The 18667-nt window shown below is 34.3% G+C and overlaps 1 protein-coding gene across 1 annotated transcript in view; it reads left to right on the forward strand.

Moving 5' to 3' along the window:
- Positions 1-1980: 1980 nt before the first annotated feature.
- The window catches only part of jus (EB domain-containing julius seizure protein), a 77337-nt gene continuing 60650 nt past the window's right edge, over positions 1981-18667 (forward strand). The window contains exon 1 of the mRNA XM_076115198.1: positions 1981-2239. The gene's annotated coding sequence lies outside the window, so the exon portion shown is untranslated. The remainder of the gene's footprint in view (positions 2240-18667) is intronic.

The raw sequence follows: 18667 nt of genomic DNA on the forward strand, positions 1-18667 counted from the left end.
TTAATCTTGTATATCAATAAGTTCAAAATCAATTTTGTCGTATGCATAAAATGATATATGTTATAAATTACAGTATCACTTGAATGTCTTAGTTCACCATTAAACACTACAAATTTAATGCAAAGCCGAGATATCAAAACCTCTGAATAAGATATACCTAACAATAATACCCGAAACAAATATTTGCATACTAATCATAATTTGAATGCTAACAAATTCTAAAACGTTCTCAAAGCTTAAAACCCTTTTATCCTCATCCATCCAAAAATAATATTCCTCATAAATGTTTCGAGACAGATGGTTTAACGAATTTCCCGCATCGTAGTACCCCGGAGACCTTAATATGTAAACATCGGTGATACATCCCGAACGCTGAGCCCCGGATATGTCGCGGGCTTCGAGTAAGTACGTAATCGGTGAGGGAAAAACCAGGGACAATGTTATCAATCAAAAGGTAAATTGAGAGTGAGATATAAAACACATATTTAGTTGTGAAACTGTGAAAAGATGTATATAAGAATCCAATGCAAAAATAGAAGTGTTTCTTTGTGATAAAGGCTGAAGTTTCCTGTCACAATAATTGTACTTGGTACTCAAATTGGACGGTTAAAAAAAGTCTTATCACCAAACTGCCAGATTATTACCTTTATTAAAGAACGGCTAAGGATCCTAACTGTAACTACTAGATTAATGTTATACACACAAAAAATTACATCTTACAGAAATCACACAAAAATCAGGGACTCGATAGGGTGCTTACAAGTTTCCTTTGCCTAAGTAACTTCATGCAATGCTTGAATAACAATAACTAATGCACATTGAGGTAGTACGCAACTCATATTATATAGTACTATTAAACCAAGTAGTATGAGGTTGTTCAAATTCTAGAACGAATGAAAGAGTGTCTTGCGTCATTCTTCTTTAGATATTCATTCAGACTCTCGCTCAAGAAAAAGTATTTGGAAACTTTCTTCCCGTCGTCTACTAAAATTCTCATGATCTCAGTGCCTTATACAATAAATATCATGTTCTCCTACACCGATACTGCCTCGAGACCTATAATATTTATTATTCCATCGATTCGTGTACGCATTCCGCATTCCATGAGAAAAGGTATCTTTATCCTACTGATTTCTCTTGCAAGAAATACTATTGCGAAATAAAATTAAGCTGACTGCTCTAAGACGAAAATATTGAAATAAAATCGAGTATCAGTTATTTTTGTGACAAAATTGTCCCCAATACTTATATGAAAGTTTTAAAAACCTGCAGAATTATTACGCTAGTCTTTGTAAATGAACTTTTAATGAGACGTATTCATTTTTTCTTTTACTTTATTCAAATTCCAAGTTCTAAACTCTAGGTTGTAAAGTTTTGAAAAAAAAAGTGGCATCGCACAGTGGTGTAGAGGCTCAGTTGATAGAAATGTATTATTTACCACAAAGACAGTCTGTCTGCAGTCTTTGCGCATGTGTAGAACATTTATAGGGAGGGGACACGTTTACTGGTAACGGTAACGTACTGCGGTATTTTATGTCGAGTGTAAAGTTTGTGCGGTGTATTTTTTATTTGTAGTATTTTTTTTGTGAATAATGTCATTGGTTTTATGTCTTAAAAACTAAACTTTTAGGTATGTGATATCAAATATTAGAATCTGGTAATGACTTATTCTTCAACAAGCGAGTAAGTTATTCAAAGTGGTTTGTAGTTTTTATGGTAATAATGAACATTCCGCAGAATAATACTTTAGGCTTCTTTACAACGAATAAATACCGTCTAACTTATTTTTTGTAAACACATAATACAATAACTATTTTGAGTAAACGACCCATTTTCTCATTACATCAATCATTCAAATAACTTAGTAAGACGCAAACCAACACTTTACCACCTGTTAAAACATTTTACTTCAAGAAATCCCTCGATACTTTACCGCGCGACCTCACCGAAGCCCATCCCTATTCCACTGGTACGGGGTAGTTCGCGGCCGTACGGTGGCGGCCGCGCCCGCTTCCACATCCGCCCTAAAATATTCCGCATTACTGCATTACTCTAACACATCAATATCGAACCTAAAATGCAATTAGGCGAAAGTTGCGAGTGACTCCTTGTCAAGTGTTCAGACGAAGTGTCCGGGCGATTTTGACACATGTGGCAGAGGGGAATAAGATTCAATACTGCTTGGCACAAGCCTGGATAGCTCAGTGTATAACAGCTCTTTGTGCGCCGGAATGACACGGTAAGTTCTGTGTCTAATTTTAATACGCTTGAGGTACATTATGATTAGAAAGAGTCTTTTATTTTGTGTACAACTGTCCTGGTTTTCCTTCTATTAGCTTTTTTGTTGCGTGTTCGCTATAACGTTTAGCAGTCTCTCCTTTTTTGTAGTACGAAAGTTAACTTAGTTTGAAAAGTTTTATGTGCATGACCTAAGCATTCTAACCTCTTAAAAGAGTATTGAATTGAAACGTACTAGATTTAGTTGACGTATAAATACTTTTAAGACATGTTAAAATGTAGAAATTTCCAGAAAATTTAAATTTGACCGCCTACTTGCCAAAAGTTCAGATATTGAACTTTCAACTCCGCTTACAATGTCTAAAATTAGTAAAATAATTACTTTTATAATATCAAAATTCCTAAATCAAGCTTTTATCAATAAATTTTATTCTATTGCATCATTCAGAACTAAAGTGGGCACTTCAACATAATTGTTGTTGCTGCCCACTTCAGTTTATGTTTCAATTTAGCCGCAACAGTCAAAAGTACCCAATAAATTCTAATTGGAAAAAATGAAAATATAAAACATAAAACAATGGCGTTCCTGTGGCGATGTCCCCGTGCAGATTTTGAAAACATACGGAAGCAAAAGTGATGCGTGCTCAAAGCGAAAAAAATGTCATATCTTTTATCGTTTTCAGTTTTTATGGGTTGTCAAAATTCTTATTGCGTGTGGCGGTAAAGTAATACTGTTATGACTGTATGGAGGGTTTTTGAGGCCGATGAATCACCCTTTATAATGACCGAGGAAAAATTGCGGACTTAAAATTTTGCTCTTCGAACAAAGAACAATGTGAAAACACGTTTTGATTTAGAAGGATCAAAGCTAATGGCGTTCCACAAATACTGTTTGACCTCTATGGAGAAAAAGCCATAATCTTTAGTACAATGGACATCATGCGGCAAGAGCCAAGGTTTTTGTGTTATGGAGCTCTTCAGCCAAACTGGCAATTTAGTCGCGGTTCCGCCGCCAAAACTGAGCCTTATATTTCATGGCATGTAACATTATGCGTTTTTCACTGGCACCATGCCAACTCAGTGGTACGAAACCAGGGCATTGTTCACGGATTAAGAGAATAACGACAATGGCTCACCACCCTAGTAAATTGTCTGGATTTTTAATCTAGGCCTAATGTCCTTAATGGGAGGGTAAATAGTGCTTTCTGTGCGACTATGGCGGATAAATTATTGCTGCTACTTCTTTCTATTGCCAGTCAGAGTTGCGTATTTAGATTAATAGTGGATGTTTGCATTGTTTGTGGGATAGGAGTTTAAGGTTCGTGTTAATAGACTGGAAACAACGTGGAAGCTTAGGTTAGAAGTTATTATAAGTACATCAAATCTTAAGAGCCCTTAAAGCCGTGTAATGTTCTCATTAAAAATATTATTTCGGTTAATCCGTAACTTTCATTTATTTGAATTTATATGGTATCATAAAGTGAGTTACCCAAAATTGAATAAGGTGAAAATTAGTCTCACTCTGACGTGATTCACTAATTTTGTTTACGGCATCTAAAAGCATTATACGAAACCACCTCAATTTCTCAAACACAAATTATTCCATAATTACATTCCTTAATGTACAATGTTGGCAAACCTCAAACCAAGCTTTGTAAATTAAAGCAAGTTCAAAGCTTGACAAGAAAATACATCAAGCAATACCGAATAAGTACGTAACGACAAATTGCTCGGCTATTACTTATGACTCGCCCTTAACCTCTCGAGCGCCCCAACGTCAAAATTCAAATATACCGTTAAGCGTCCGGGCCAAAAATGGCGCGCGTAATTGAATTGGCGGTTGGCGTTTAAGCGCCGATTCCGTCATATTTTAATACTAACACCCTAGTCATACCTTATATATTTGGAATCTACATAAAATTTGCTATAGATTAAAAAAATAAACCACAAATAATATTTGATAGTGGTAGTACAATAGTCCGTTTAATCTGAATATTTTGTGCTTTAGGCATGTGTTTGAAGAAAGTTTAATAAATATTTTTAGGCAAAAAAAATAATATGACGAAAGGTCTTATCGTGTAGTTAATGAAAAATGACATTAAAATCCAACTGTAAAATATACTCAAATCTTTAAAATTAGTTAAAAAAAGGATTTACAATATTGGTCATAAAGGAACATGTCGTTGGGTCAGATGTTGTTTAAGGTGCTCTCTGGCCTATATTAACAACTTATTCAAGTGTGTGCATTAGATCGTCGTCTCGTTTTATCAGCTTCAATGTCAAATATGTTTGAAAGGGATAAACATGGTTTTAGCATTTCGTTTCTACGTTTTTTCAATGTAAGATCGTTTTGCCGTACCACGGTGGCGGGACGCTTGACGGGGGTAGAACATTCAACCGTGACACGGTGGCCGGGCGCTTGAGAGGTTAAGTAGCCAGTTAACCTCTGTTGACTTCTACTTCAAAGAATAAAGACTTTATTTTTCTTCATTTTCAATGAAACGGAAGAATGTTTTACATTTTTCTTCATATTTTCGTTATCCTTTGCTGTAATATGAAAGTCAAAGCGGGAATTTTTCCTCATAAATTATATTTTATACGCATTAAAAATGCATTGTGTTCGTAAATTGGCCCAAGAATAGACCCTTGTGAAACACCCGAATGAAAAATGTTTAGTAACGCAGTTAATGCTTAGTAGTATATGAGTCCATGTCAAGTAAATGCTGTCGTTTATCTTTGACAGAAAGGAATGCCGAGAAAACTTAAGCAAAGGAGAGATATTGCTAAAAGTCACGGTCTATTTTTACGAGAGAGAAACACTGGGCTTAAATTAGGGTCGTTTATATCATGTATGTTTAAGGCAAATAGAGAGCCTCGATTGAATTGTTAGCTCTGAATATATTCCACGAGAGTTAGATTAAATTTAGCTAGACTGGAATAGAATGTTAGATCGTTGGCTTTTACATACAAAATTGGTTTATCGTATAAAACACATTTTGATGTATAGAGCCTTAAATATTTTACTTTGATCTTTGATGTCAAAGAAGTACCTGGTATTTATAAGCTTTAAGGTATCAAAGGTTAAATAAGTACAGCAATATTATCGTTTTTTGGATCATAAGACGTATCTATCCACTTACATCAAAGTAAGGAGCTTTAAGATAATTATTTCCTCCGCCTATAAAGGTGAAACCATCAGAGTAACTGAATACCGTTCAAATCTTTTTTCAGTACACTTCTACCGCGCAGCTGTATCGAGCTTGGTAGGCAAATATTTGCCAGCCAAATGGTTTCTAGGGGAGCGCAGTCAAGTTTTATAGAGGTCTATGTATGCTACACTTCATTTATAAATCATATTCTGATCAAGGGCTAGATTCTTTAACCCGTATGATATGAGAATATTTCTGATGATATTTTTAGATTTCGTTTAGGTGAAAACTACTACAGTACCTAGTTTATTTTTATTTTCTTTCTTGCTTTCAGCTATGTTGTTTTCTGTAAACGGTTTTTTTTAATCTATAATATACTGTTTTTAACGTTCACCATAACAATTTTCTCATTCAAGTCTAATAGTTTTTTTACGTATGTTATTTAACAGCGATGCTTGTTTATCGATTCTAAATTTGATTTTCATGATAATGTTACTAACAATCTAAAAGAAAACTTCGTTGCCAACATAACATGCTTACTAGTAAAGTTTATGTTTTTTTACTATAATAATTCATACTGTGAGATTTTATATACGTTTATTTGAAGACTAGTATAAACATCATCAGTAATTCAAGTACCTAGAAACACTCTAGTCACTTACTCTTCTCTACTTTACTTCAAGTATATTTTTCTTTCTATTCAATTCCCAACGCGAACCTAGCTTTGTTTGATAGCCATATAATTGCCTTCAAATGGATGCTCTGAAGCTAGACTTTGTGTGCCTACCAATTTATATTAGCATAGGGTTGAATTAAGCCACTAGTTGAAAGGGTTTAATTGTAAGGGTAGTACTAGGTGTTAGAGTGTAATTGCTACAGTAATTTAGGTTCAAAACTTATGTGGTATATTTTTAAACTAAATTGTTTCTACATATTCTTTGCTTTGGTCATATAATGGTCAAGTTAAGAGATTTCATAAGATCACACGTGTTTTTTTTATTTCGTATAACTGCCACTTTTGCGTCTCTAACTTTCAAATTATTCGTTTCAGCATCTAATATTCTCTTCGATTTAGTTTACCATTATGTTAATAAGAAAATTATCTTTTGTAGATAAATCATCTTCATTTTCACGAGTAAAATCACGTCGCCGTGAATTCAAATCAGAGTTAAAACAGCTCGTCATATAAATTTGCATGAATTCAATTTGGCCTCTGATTTCGTTATTATAGTATTATATAAATGAAAAATGATTCAGTTTCGAAATACATAATTGGGTCCGAAATTAATTCGATCATTGCCATATGTTGCTGGAATCATTTTATCGCGAACCACAACTACGGACGGGGATTAAGCAGCACAATAAAATGGTTTTAATGTTTACTATAAATAAACGTATTAAAAGGTCAGGCGTGCTACACACATTGGTTTGGCAAGTTTTCGGTAATATTTATCGAATAACAAAACTGACTCGACTCACATGTTCGGCTTGTGCCGTTCGGGTCCATCTTCATATATTCGGTTTTGCCACCCGGCTAGGCCGATTAGTGCCGTATGTATGTTGCAAGCCTTTAATTTTGAAAGTCAATGTTAGCTCTATTTTGGCTAGGTCAAGCAAATCCTAGGTCGATGACTATAAAAATCTTTACAGTACCTAAAGAAAGAAAGAAACAACACTTCAGTTAAAATCAATCAATAGCTATAGTACAAGCTAGTAAAAAAAAAGGTGTAAAACCCAATCAAAGGCTTTTGCCAGGTCAACTTCGAAGTGCTACGAAAATTCTTCTTAATTTCAACGGAATGACAAAAAAACGTACGCCTGTTGTGAATCGACCAAGCAAAAAAATGGTGGCACTTAGATCCTACTCTCATCTGTCTATAGATGGCCACTCTGATACAGGATGTATCGCCATAAATAACTGCGGTTACAAATGGTCTGTGGCTTTCGGTTTTCGCCTGATTTAAAAAGATTTCACTGTAAATGGTATTTGTATTGGTAAAGATCAGATTGTTCATATTATCTAAATAATGTTGAGAGCTTTTTGTAAGATCGTCCTTTGTTTGTCTTCATGTTTTCGTATTGGATTTTTAATATGAAATGTGGTCTGCAGCAATTTTAAGCACATGAACAGAATTTTTAGTTAGTCTTTGTTCAGTTATTTTTGTATTGAGCTATGAGCTATATATACTAGCTTCTGCTCGTGACTTTGTCTGCGTGCAAACATTTCTCGGGATAAAAGTATGCTATGTGTTAATCTAACTACTTTATAAACTACATGTCATTGTGTACTCAATTTTATGAAAATCAGTCGAGTAGATTTTGCGTGAAAGAGTAACAAATGTTTAGGTAAATTTTTTCCTCTTTATAACATTATTAGTATAGATTACACTAAGTATTAAAGCCTGTACCAATAAATTCATTTTAAATTCTCATTTTGCTGAATTTAAAATACATTATCATTTTGCTGTTACAGACTTAAATACTCAGTTACAAATTGTTTCATTATAAACTAGCTGTACCAACTGCAACTAGTCTTACTTTTTATTCCTGTCCTGCCACAGTATATTTCAAACCAAGCCTTCTTTTATTAGGTTCAAAGATTACGGCGTCGTGAAATTGCAGTATACGAGCAATTTGTTGGCTACAAACGCCATTACGTTCTTTAAGTTGGACGTCTCTTAAAACTTGCACGGAGCATTAGACGCCTCATGTACGTAGTCTGTTCTTTGAAACCGTTTAAACATTCAAAGTTTTGCGTTGCATTTTGTATAGACTTGCTGCTGCTAGCCACGGCGTTCGTATGGAAGAATTTCTTGAGATAAAATGTGCCTTGTGTCTTGAATTATCTGCTGGTTTTGTTTAAAATATATTAAAATATCCATTCTTCTGTTCTCACTAAAATTGTTCCCATCTTTATTACTAGGAATAGCATCACGCAAATTGCCGAAAAGCTGCTCGCAACTTTTTAACGAGTAGCTACATTTCGAGAACCGACTTTGATCTCAAACAAAATTAACGAATGGTGCAATTTTCATCTTTAAGTACCTATTACTAAAAGTAAAATCTCTTGTAAGTACTTGTTATTTCAAACAACTTACTAAATAGTATTTCAGCAGGCATTTGGTACAAAATATAATCCAATTTGTTGCTCAAAGCCCGCAGACTAGTCCAGCTTATATCTTGCTAATACCAGTGGTTGCAAACTGAGTGACCGCAACAGTAGCTCAGTCGCTAAACAAAGGTAAATAATCCATGTTCCGTTGTACCATTTGTTAGTACTCGTATGCTTTGTACTTTGTACTGTACCGAATAGCGGATGAAAGTGCTGCGTTATTTAAAGAGGCATTTAATGTGTATTCAGAAACTAGAATACTGAGTTGCTCTTTTCAGATATGAATTTTAATATCCATATTAATAATTTTTTGTATTCGGTCTATCTGTCTATGAAAATTACATGGCTATAGCAACCAAATGTTCATGATAATGAGATAGTTTGCGGTATTAAAAATCTTTTTCCCAAAAAATCATTCCTCAAAACATTTTTTATACGGCCCAGATTCAACATAAGAATTGGTACTGCGCGAGGCAGCTGTTGGTGATGAACTTTGATGAAAATCAGTAAGCTTGGAACAGGCTAGATTCATTATTAGAAAAACTAATTTCATATCCAGAGATATTTACTCAGATATTGTGTTCGTTTAATAGCATTTAGCGTGGCTACGTAAGGTAGCAAGAGGATGATGAACATCATTCTAACTGACAGTCAATAATATTAATACTTGTTTAATAGTGCTAATACCTAATATTTACCAGAATGGTCTATGATACCTTTTTTATATTATCAAAAGTACTGAACTCTATAAATATCACATGTCTCAAAAGCATCGAAACTTTAGCCATTTCAAAGACAAAGTTAAATTACAAAGAAGTTTTCTTTACCAGCCTCAAGTAAGCCGAGTACAAGACAGTTGGCGTTGTAAACTATTCACAATAGATCCTATTCAATTTATAGACGACAATAGGCTATTGACAATATCTATGGACAGCGAAATGTATTGTATCCCATTTTCCTTGAGTGACTATCAAGTGAAACGTGGGAAAGAAGCAGCTGATTGTAATGGTTATTATGTCTATTACAAAAACTATTATATTGGAGACTTTACTTGAATTTTTTGAAGGTTGTATCTTGAGTCTCTTCAAGTATTCATCGTTTAGCTTTGATTTTACGAAGATATTTTTTGCTTGGATAGCTATCAAATGGCACTGTGTTTTGTGCTGGTCATTTTTGTTCGTTTCTTTTTGATTTAAATTGATGAGTTCTTTATGAGATAAGTTTTATCAGTCACTGTATCACGTCATTAAAGCTTCTTGCTCCCTTTTTTTGTAACAAAAAACTTGAAAAAACACAGCAGTGAAAAATGAGTCTGTGTTAAAATTCATATGTTGACTGCAAAATGTGAACATAAAATGAGTGCTCCGGAAAATGTTCACTAAAATCAGAGAGCGACATTTTACGACTGGCTCGTGCAATAAAATTGATATATTTCCTGTTGAAGAATGCCAGGAATATGAGCTTCAAATAGTTTCGCCTCCCGTCACGAAACTCAAACGAATAGGCACACAAAAATATATGTACAGAAGTATGTAAAAGCCAGCGATGTTTGTACAAACCGTAGCGAAAATAGCTTCGCGGTTCGCAGCCTTTCAATCTCGCCTCGAAGTTCCGCATTCACACAGTCATTCAAAAATATACCCCTCCCAATGTTTCAGGCCTAAATTACACCGAAACGTACTATTGTTATACAGTCGTGTGGACTCTAGTCACGTTTCCAAACAGATCCTACCAAGCTATGGTGGAAAAAGTGAAGTTTTAACAATAACGATGTCACGATCGCTTTTCCTTTTAAATTCTCAGCACGTAGTTTTTTGACCTGCTTTTTTTGATTCGTTACGTTTAAATTTTACATGCCCAAGGCCCAAGTAATGTTTTATTTTGAGGAACAAGTACGAACGAGTAGTGCGTGAGCCGTTTTTCTGTGTTGTAAATGTAAAAGATTCAGTAGTTTGTATTTTATTGGTGGATTAATAAAACGTGAAGTGCTAAAAGTAACTGAATTTTCCGCAATAAAATTGTGTTGAACCAAATTTCTGTTGAAACGATGAAACAAAATGTGTTAACGTGACATGTTTTTATAAGGTCAGTTAATGGAATAAATAAAATATTGAAAGATATAAAATTTTATTACTATTTGGGATTTAATATAAAACACTACATACAGTAATAACAAACTAGATCTGAAACAAATATCATTCCTTAACGTTGTGTATTCATCATACTTGGCAAAAGTAACATAAATAATAACTGAAGTAGAAGATATCATAATTATTTTATACACGACATTTGGCTCAAGTTCCCGGATAAGTTGTAAGACATTACTAAGCCGCTAAACTATATCTCGCCGGGTGACGTAATACAGGATCATCTGATAAAGGAAACTGTGTTAATAGCAAAACTTTGGAAATAAGAGGCTTTAGCTTCAGAAATAGTGAGTTGCAGGCACTGCAGTTATCTGAAGTTGGACAGTTATAAAATCTAGGACAGAAATATATTTTTACTACCCAGAATATGATCTACAAGAGGTGAAAGGCAATGTTTGTAAAATATAACTGGTTGTATAATAAGCTAAGCCAATTTTAATAAATACAAAATAATATAAGCAGTGATAGCCGAGTGGTATAAGTCGACACCTCTTACGCAAGTAGTTGCAGGTTCGAACCCAAGGCAACACACCAATGACTTTCGAAGTTATGTGTGTATTAGAAATAATTGTCACATGCTCCAACGGTGAAGGAAAACATCGTGAGGAAACCTTGCATGTCTAAAATTTGTTTAATACATTTATTGAGGGCATGCAAAGTCCCCAACCCGCACTTGGCCAGCGTGGCGGACTCAAGGCCTAACCCTCCCGTAATCAAGGCTTCATTACGGGAGGAGACCCTTGCCCAGCAGTGGGACAGTAATGGGTTAAATTTATTTATTTATTTATTATAAAGTGTAGCGGCAAAGATAATTGTTATAAAACTTGGTCGCATAAAATAATATGAAGATCTAACAATGCTGTCTGAATTACGAAAAAGTTTTGATTTATTCGTATCACGAAGACAAATTATATTTCCAGACAACTATTTTATTATTTTGAATTTATTATGTTTGTGTATAACAAACTATGTTATCTTATTTTACTTGATTATATCACATGAAAATAAAAGACATTTTTCCTGAGTTAAGTTCTAGAAGCATCTCATTCCTTTATGCACCAAAGTGCTTCCAAATCTATAAAAACTGGCCGGCATTGAAACCCCACACCAAAGTGCTATTTTTTACAAATAACAAAATTGCCTTACATTAAAACTGGCAACACGAATTAAACTAAAGTACACAAGTTAGTTAATCACCGAACTAAATGCTTCAGTGAATCGTAGAGTAAGTGACACGAATCTCTAAAGTTTAGTGCCTAATCAAAATTCATTAAACTTTGTCAAACTTTGTAACATGACAGTGCTCAGGTTGTTCTGTCTGTAATTTCCTGTGGGATATGAATGACTTTGAGAGGTCAATTTCGCAAGATCTTTGGGCTTTACAAGTCAGTATATCTAAGATTTCGTTTACATGCTTTTAAACTAATATTGTTTGGGGTTTCGCGCGATCAAGCATATTTTTTTTATTTACTTGACGTGTATGTTCCATATATCCTTTTGTAATAATAGTAGTTCAACGCGAAAGTTTGATGTGTCAAAAATGTTTCAAGAATTTTATAGACATCATACTGCATTCATTTCATCGTAAGAATTAAACGTAAAGCTTGCAAGTTGTTAGTTGTAAAACTACCAAGATCATTATTTTAAAAAAATGGGCAATCTAGTTTCTACTAATTAAATGCCTGTATAAAAGCTTAGGCTGTATAAATGCTATTGTATTTCAAGCCTCCTTGATTTTCTTCACTTTCCCATTTAAGTTTAAGCCTAACAATTTATACCTATTATATCAAATCGCTCGAGTATTTTACTTGCAAAAGTAAAAACTATAATTATATCTAATTTTCATGTCACATGTCTAAATGCTGAAAACATAATAGTCCCAAACAACCTATTATTATTCCTACTATATTACTTTACAATTAAATTTACTGTTTGCTTTTCATACATTTTAGAGGATTTAAACGATTGCACCTGGTTATTCTCATAGTAAACGTTGCATTAGGCTCATATAGTTTAGGATTTAGCGGTTTAATTAGGTTACAGAATTTATGTGTACTATTTTGTCGCTTTTGTGTGGTGTTTGGTAAACATTGTAAGCTGAGATTTATGATGCAATAAAAGTAGATGTAGTAGTGTTTGATTACTAGTGTATTGTAGGAGCATTAAAACAGCGACAAGTACATAATAAAAAGACTAGCTACTAAATCTTTCCTTAGTAAAATGAGCTTGATAGATACATAATAATATAAAAATGTATCTAGACATTTTTATATCTTAATAGCGTCTTCAAATTCAAATGTAATGCCTTGGGCAATTTAGGCCTCATAATAATATAATATAATTTTTTCAAGTTTATGTAATTTCACCGTGATTATTACTTAATCAATCTCATCGTTGTTTACAAATATTGCTTTCCAGTAAACGGTATAAAGCTCTTCTTCGACTGATTGTCATCGGATTACGCCAATCGAAGCTGTTCTGTGTTAAGCGGATCCATCAGGATTGCATCACTTCTACACAGTGAACGAGTGAAGCTAAAAGCATTAAAGAGTTTGTGCCATAAGCTAAATCCTAGGTCCACTACTGGTTTCCCACGATTAACTTTTAAGTCTAAACTTTGCTGGAAGTGCTAGGTTTTAGCAAATTTAGAGTAGAAATGGACTGGTCTTAATTTGGAAACTTTTGAGTTTGACATAGGTACTATGATTCTTTAAAAAAATTACTATTTTCCACTACTACCATCTAGTTTGTTAATCGCTTCACTTAGAACCTACCAAACATTAAATACAGATACAGATGACTTGAGAATTTTTCAAGTATTAAGTTGGTTTAAACTACGCGTTTAAAACCGTGTTTCCAAGTTGATACCAGTTTATTAATTTTGACCTAAGACTTAAAATTAGCTGCGTAATGAACTTAAGCTCAAAATAACTTGTAGTAACCAACTGCTACCTGAATTTGGAAAACGAGGCGAGTCAGTAACAAATTGTGTTTCAACTTTACTGTACAAGTTCCAACAGTCCAGGTGTTTTGTAACTAGTTCAAAGTACTTTTGAATCAATTGTAGGGTAGCCTAAGATTTTGGTTCCAGGCAGCATATTTTCAAAGATGAATTGCTATTTGGTCATAATATTAGGTCGGGGAAAAAGTCTTTTCGCATTATAGTATGTATGAACTTGTAATAAAATCTTTTATCTACACAAAAAGCTCGATATTTGGGTTCTGCACCAGCACACTGAAAGAAACCTAATGAACCGTGTATTCATTTGTAATTCTCGAGAAATTTTATTACAAGTTCATACATACTATAATGCGAAAAGACTTTTTCCCCGACCTATTATTTAGGTGACTGTGATGGAGTGGTCCTCATTCCTACTGTTATAAATGTGTGTATGATTCACTCCCTCTCATACTTCCAATATTATGTATCATTGCTTGACTGCAAATGTCGGAAATTACACATATTTAAATAAACTTAAAGCCACTTTCTGATACACAATGGATGAAATGCCGTTAGGTATAGTTAACAAAGGGAGCGTACAATAACCACCCATCCGGACTCTGACATCGACGTTATCCATTCGTATAATTTCTTTCTTCTTTCAAAAGCAGCTTTCAGTAGCGACATTCTCTACAGCCGGTGATCCGATCGAGAGTTTGACATTTAAAATGTACTGGCAAAATAGTTTCTACGACGCCCGCTAGAGGCGCTGAACCGATTATCATACAAAATTTTTCGATAGTTAGCCGGTTGTAGGTAGTCAACAGTTGTACAGAATCGCGCTCCGGGCTATTTTACATTTTACTCCCTACACAGTTGAATTAATTCGCAACTTACAGACAGACGAACTTCGTATAAATATTAGTATGTATTTTATGTCACGCTGTACCAAGAGGTTCCTTGCACCGGTTTATATTTAAAGTTAGGTATATTCAGCTCTAATGAATGCTGGAATTAATGGTTGTAGCTTTTATAGTAGTTTTAAAATTTGCATTGTGATAGAGTGGTGATAACTAAAACTTATGTGATTAAATGTATAACTTTTATCTAGTTTTTAACGTTCTAAGAACAAACAAACAAACTTTCATATTTATAATGTAAGTAAAGAATACACGTGCTTTACTTTGGTTTGCTTGACGTTTCGGCACAGGTCAGTCTGGTTGTTGTAGCTAATTGATATCTACTGGTATATTTTTTGGAGTGGTGTGAGGTCTGTGGTTTATATTGCAATCAAAAATTATATATGGATCAACACTGTAGTGCAAAAACTTAACAGAGAGCCCCGTGTCTATAGTACTTATTATTCTGTGCCCGTGTACAAAAGACGTAGTGCTCGATATATATAATATTTAGAATATCAGTCGCCTGATGACTTATGCAGCGAAAAGATGCATCGGCCACATAATTCTGGACATAGCTGAATGAAACTATTTGTTGGGCTATATTTAAATGTTGTTTTGCTGACGTAAATCATTCGATTTCTCTCTATACCAAACACAGGCTATAAATTGTCTGCAACTGCAGCAAGTGATCGTTATAGAAATGCGCTTATTGTTTGCGCCCACTGATTGGTTAGATTGGAGCGATTCATCTTCGGAACTGACACTTTATAGATGAGCATTTTCATGCTTGAACGCTTTTCATTGCTGCTTGCTATTGTATAAGATTTGAAAGCCTCTGAGATTTGTGGCCATGTAAAAGAAAAAAAATAGTTTTTCGAGTATATTTGTGTTTGCATGTTACTCCAAATTAATTAATTAGCTTCGTAGTAAATCTTTCGCACTACTGTCAACCAAAATCTACACAGAAGGAAGGTTAGCAACTTGCTTTTTCTGTCGAGTGTGAGTCGCAGAGTTAGGTAGTGTGTTTATCATTTTTATAATAACAACATATTTTTGTCGTTATGAAATCCATCTTTATTATCAAATGATAAAATTAAAAGCATTCTAAGACCACATTAACCCAAATTAGACTTCCTACTTCTACTTTTAAAGACACCAAAACATACTTTTTAACTTAGAAATACAGAAAAAGGCTTTTAAATTATTTAGTAAGTGAGAGAACGAAAAATATTAACGGCTCTTGAAATATTTTTGGGCTATCTCCCAAAATGCCGGTGGCGGAATTTCTTTCGCGTTCCGTGGAAAACCTCATTAACAATTTGTCATGTAAAGTTCGGAGCCTACTTTTCTGCAGAATATAATGGATGTAATGATTTCACAAAAATGATATTATCTCTGCCTTTTGACGACGAGAGTGACTTTTTACGACTTTTTTATGTGTTTTATTTTTTTATTACTTTGTAATCAATGCATACATGTATAATATTCGTTACCATTCTTAAAAGACAAATTCTGCTGAAAAAAAGCGTTATATTGCGGAATACAACAACCTTTATATACTTACCTGTTACTATACCGAGTAGCGGATGTATTTAGACTGATATAATGAGGATGATGATAAACGTGCATAGGACTTACGTTTATTAGACTCATTGGCCGTTTCTTTATAAGACTCATTGGTTCATGTTTTCACCACTTCTGAATAAGTATGGGCAAGTTTCCCAGGTTTATTTTTTGGTGTCCATTTAAGGAACGTGTGGATTATCTGACACTTATCAAAGAGCTGCGACACTGACCCTTTAACATTACCACTTACAAACAGACTTATAATAATATCAAGCAAAACCTCTGTGTGTAAGCTGTTCAAACATACAGTAAGCTTGTTAGTCTAAGTTTAAGTGTCGATTGTTAGACAAGTTGTCTAGAACGGTTGTTGCAAACAGCCGAAATATCGTGAACTTATAACTAGACTAACCTTAAGCAGTTTTGATAGTTGCACTGCAGTGTAGAGTAGAAGTTTATAATTTAATTAATATATACGTCGTGTATTTATATACATACAACACACTACACAGTACAATCTCCGCTGCGACACAAGACACGAGTTTCTTGTGTCCTATCAGTAGCGCGATTCTTTACCACTATCGAATATCGACAACCGGTTAGCTATTGATATCAATGAAATTTTGTATGAATATTTCATCAGCGCCTCTAGTAAGGGCCAAAGTAACTATTTTTGCCGTATATTTCAAACGTCAACCTTTCGTAACTCGATATGCCGACTGTAGCAAATCACGCTGCAGAATAGCATTATGGCTTGTATGACTTACTGCGTAATTGTTAGGTGACTCCTTTTATGTATGATTTATTGTGATATTCGACCGTTTTCGGCCATGCCACTTCGACTTCTAATTAGCAATCGTGTGCGTTGTTACTGCAGGTACTTTGATTATTAGTTGTCCAGTCACAACTTAATAATATAATGAAAGCAGTACAAGTTCTACCTAGTTGGGATTCAGACTATTATGAGTGAGTTGTACAATATAATATTTTACCATTCTTTGAGTCACTTTTTATTTTATCAGAAGCTTTTTTCTAATAGAACCGCGATTCTTCGTTTTAAGAAAATATCTTCTTGAAATAAACACGTACCCGACGTTGCTTTAATTTCGTTCGACCTTCTTTACCTAAAAATATTTACTTCGAATACCAAGTTATGTGATCTAAGACGAAGATTGTATACAACGCTTTCTAAATTCATTTTCGCTTGAAATATGAAATTGTGATGTAAATATCGGGCTTCCAAAATATTTCTGTGGATTTGCTAAATAAACGTTCATTTAGGGGTGTTTGCGAACCGGAAGTGACGGATGTGCGGCGGATATTACGTTATCTCATACCGGATATGGTTGTCGGCTGCCAACCCGATTAGCAGCTCGTTATCGATTGAATTAGTAATGCTCTAAACGATTCGGTGATATTCGAAAATGGGTAACACAAAAACAAAATTACGGTGAACGGTATTTTCTCCCGTAATTTGCTAGGCAGGCAGCGAACAAAACAAGTAAAGTGATGAAATTAAATGTAATTCTATTAAAAGTAGAGGAAGCTTACGTCTTTCTACCACCACAGTAGACAAATGCGTGCGGCCGTAAAGCTGTAAGAAGATTATTCTTGAACGTAAGATATTTGTAATAAATACCTAATTATAATACCTAAATAATTTTTCACAAAGCACTTTAGCAAGAAATATCGTAATTCCTGTTAAAGTGATCATAATACATTTTCCGAGTCTAATACAAATATCACAAGAAACGAATGCGTCCCCAGTGCATTGCAGAAGTCGCGACAGCTGCGGTGATATTTCAAAACGAGGATTTATGTGCATCGTGATATTTAAGGCAAATAGAATATTTTATTTCGTACTGCCATTCTATTGGTGAATATGCATTCTAAGAGCTTTAACAGTCATAAAGCCCTTCTTTGAATAAAAAGCGGTCAAAATGGTGTAAAAACAACTTATGTTCATTTTAATGGATGTGTAGGAATCATAGTGTTTTGTAGATGAATGTGTAGGTACACAACAATCACGAAGTAGATCTTTTTAAGTTTAATTTAACCCGTAACGCGCATAGCTATCGAGAAATACTGTATGAAAATCGGATCAGCGCCTCTACCGGAAGCCGCAGGAACTATTTTTGCAGTACTTTAAACTTCGAACTCGTTACTTAATAGTAGCGACTGTATCAAAATGCGATACTATTCAGAGTTCAAACTTTGCGTACAATAACCCCCAACATGTAAAACATCGCAACTCATTTTTTACTTTATTAAACCAAGCGTGCTTTTTTGTAGCAACGTGACATAACTATCGGAAAGTACGCAGTCACACCATGCGTTTGACATACGTGTTGTTAATAATAGCTGTAGATAAAGCATGGGCGACAACCGTAAATTATGCATAATGAACGGTGTGTGCATGCATAACGGTGGCGTGACGTCAATGTATAATAGTAGTATGCGTGTTATTTTTTTGACGACAGCTCAGTGGTTAACGTGGTCGCTATGCCGTTAGCATATTCACGAAGAGATTTTGCTCTCGTGGTACTAAAAATATAAAAATGGCATTTATTGAGTAATAGGCAAAAACAGATTTCGAATCTATTTTATAATCAGTC

The sequence above is a fragment of the Anticarsia gemmatalis genome, chromosome 6 (genome assembly GCF_050436995.1).
Source record: "Anticarsia gemmatalis isolate Benzon Research Colony breed Stoneville strain chromosome 6, ilAntGemm2 primary, whole genome shotgun sequence".
Taxonomy (NCBI): Eukaryota; Metazoa; Arthropoda; class Insecta; order Lepidoptera; family Erebidae; genus Anticarsia; species Anticarsia gemmatalis.